The sequence below is a fragment of the Lathyrus oleraceus genome, chromosome 2 (assembly GCF_024323335.1).
Source record: "Lathyrus oleraceus cultivar Zhongwan6 chromosome 2, CAAS_Psat_ZW6_1.0, whole genome shotgun sequence".
Lineage (NCBI taxonomy): Eukaryota > Viridiplantae > Streptophyta > Magnoliopsida > Fabales > Fabaceae > Lathyrus > Lathyrus oleraceus.
The window spans coordinates 34,637,865-34,641,037 of NC_066580.1; the positions used below are offsets into that span (position 1 = coordinate 34,637,865).

General features: G+C 39.6%; 1 non-coding gene across 1 annotated transcript; it reads right to left on the reverse strand.

The window, feature by feature from the left end:
* Nucleotides 1-1,240: 1,240 nt before the first annotated feature.
* On the reverse strand, nt 1,241-1,347 carry LOC127124125 (small nucleolar RNA R71). Its single transcript, XR_007803761.1, has one exon. It is a non-coding gene; the product is annotated as a small nucleolar RNA R71 (small nucleolar RNA).
* Between the last annotated feature and the right edge of the window lie 1,826 nt (nt 1,348-3,173).

Consider the following 3,173-nt stretch of genomic DNA (forward strand, 5'->3'; position numbering starts at 1 on the left):
GCAATTTTTAGAGTTAATTAAATTCTAATCATTTTCAAAAAGTATTTTTAAAGGTTAAATGTGAGGACGAGAGTTAAGCATTGAAGTTTAATCATATAATCTAAGTCAACAGAGCGAGAGTTTGAGACGAGGGTGTTTAAACGGGTAGTATTTTAATAAAAATTGTTTCTATAGATTCTATTGTTTTCAAAAAGTGATTTTAGTTTTAACTAAATAGTGAGAGCGTACGTTCAGGTAAAATCATAGTCTATTCAACAGAGCGAGAGTTTGAGAAAAGGCTTTTAATCAATAGTGTCTAATGAAAGGACTTATTTTAAAACTAAGAAACCAACGAAGATTTGATTCCCTAATTACGACGAACTACATACCGATATGCGCTTATTTGATATTTAATCTAGATCCAATTTTAGTTTTACTATTTCCCCTAATCATCAAAGTATCATCCGCCTTAGCTTTACGAAGTAACCCTAGAAAAATGGTATATCGATTCATTAAGTCCCTGTGGGATCGATATCTTTTATTACTACGCGATTAGGCTGTGCACTTGCAGTTAATACCCCAATAGACTCATAAAGTCGCGATCAAGTTTTTGGCGCCGTTGCCGGGGACTTTTATTTAGTCGATATCGTAACTCTTCTGTTACGCTGTAGAGACTAAGGCATTTTTTATTTTTCCTTTTTGTCTTTCGTTGATTTGTATGCCACACACTCGCTCACAAGGCGAACCGTATTACTTACGAATCAGCGACGTTGAACGATATCTCTGAGTCTTACGACGAATTCGGGAGTATCATGCTGCAAACAATCTTCCTCCAATCGAAATTCCTGATCTCAAAAATCTTCTTCCTTCGTCGATACTCGATATGGCAGAACCAGCTCGTGCCCTTCGAGATTACGCCGCTCCATCGCAAGATGAGCCGCATTCGAGTATTGCTCCACCCGCAATCGAAGCAAACAACTTCGAACTTAAACCTTCACTGTTGCAGGCAGTACAACAGAACCAATTTTCTGGAAATCCTACCGAGGATCCAAACCTTCATTTATCCGTATTTGTTCAATACGCTGATACTGTTAAAGCTAATGGTGTCACTTCAGAGGCAATTCGACTTCGTCTCTTTCCTTTCTCGTTAAGAGATAAAGCTAGAAGATGGCTTCAGTCTCTTCCTTCTAACTCAGTCACCACATGGAATGAGTTGAAGAAAGTATTTCTTGCCCGATATTTTCCTCCAAGCAAAACAGCTATGTTAAGAGCCCAAATAAATGGATTTAAATAGAAAGATAACGAGTCTCTCTTCGAAGCATGGGAAAGATACAAAGACATGATGAGACTTTGCCCACACCATGGTTTAGAGGACTGGTTAGTAATTCATACCTTCTATAATGGTCTCTTGTACAACACAAGATTAACCATAGACGCCGCCGCAGGTGGTGCGCTCATGGATAAACCTTACGCTGATGCTTATCAACTTATCGAAAGCATGGCCCAAAACCATTATCAGTGGGGAAGCGACCGAACAATGGTAGAAAAACCTCAAACAAAAGGGGGCATGTACGAGATAAGTAGCCTTGATCATGTTAATGCAAAAGTGGAAGCTCTTGCCCCGAAAATTGAAAGTTTAAATGTATCACCTCCAGCCACCGTGGTTGCCGTAACTCAAAATTGCGAAGTTTGTGGAATTCAAGGTCACACTCCTACAGATTGTCAACTCCTAACGGGAATCCAAGCAGAGCAGGTGAACTATGCTCAAGGAAATCCTTACTCGCATACCTATAACTCAAACTGGAAGAACCATCCTAATTTTTCATACAAGAGTAACAATGCTTTATACGCACCAGGTCAAGTTCCCAGTCAAGCCCCAGCCATACCTCCTGGATATCAAAAGCCGACCCCATCTACACCTAACAATAACGTTCCTAGAAAATCCAATTTGGAAATCTTGATGGAAAACTTCATAGCTTCTCGACAGCAAACCAATAAAGATTTCTTAAACCAGAATGTACACACTAACGAACAAATTAAACAACTAGCAAGTAAAGTAGATGCCCTGGCTACCCATAACAAAATGCTGGAAACACAAATCTCGCAAGTAGCTCAACAACAAGCGCCTACTGCTGCCCCAACTGGTACCTTTCCTGGACAGCCCCAACCTAACCCGAAAAGCCACGCTCATGCAATTATATTGAGAAGGGGAACATAGGTGGAAGGACCGTCTGACCCAAGGATTGATAACCAAAACTCTAAAAAGTCAACTGAGGAAGAAAGTAAACCTAAGGAAAAGAAAGAGTGTAATAAGGAAACCGTAGAAAACAAAGAACCTTATGTACCTCCGCCACCTTACAAACCACCTATCCCTTATCCTCAGAGGCTAATTAAAACCAAAGACGCAGGCCAATTTAAAAAATTTGTTGACCTACTGATACAATTAAACATCACCATTCCTTTTACAGAAGCTATTACACAGATGCCTTCATATGCTAAATTCTTAAAAGAAATTCTATCTAATAAAAGGAAACTTGAAGAGAGCGAAACCGTTACACTCACTGCTGAGTGTAGCGCAATAATCCAGAATATGCCTCCTAAACTTAAGGACCCTGGTAGTTTCTCTATACCCTGTCATATAGGAAAATTTGTCATAGACAAAGCTTTATGCGATTTAGGAGCCGGTATTAGTGTTATGCCCTTGTCCATATGCAAGAGACTTGAAATGGGAGAATTAAGACCAACTAAAATGTCTGTACAATTAGCAGATCGTTCCGTTAGATATCCCGTAGGAATTCTTGAAAACGTTCCCGTGCGCATAGGTCAATTCTACATTCCCACCGACTTTATAATTATGGACATAAGAGAAGATGAAGTTACCCCCATTATACTGGGAAGACCCTTCTTAGCAACCGCCGGTGCTATCATAGATGTAAAACGAGGACGTCTCACTTTCGAAGTAGGAGAAGAGAAAATTGAGTTTATTCTTTCCAAATTTTTGAAAGCACCTGCAATAGAAGACACATGTTACTTCATGGATATCATCGATGAATGCATAAAAGAAACAGAATTAGAAAATGACGATTTGCCCGACTAACGTGTAGAAGACAGACTGAATCAATGTTTAGCAATAACGTCAAATCCTACGCAATGCCTTAAGAAACCAACCCTCGACCTGAAAACACTTCCCAAAA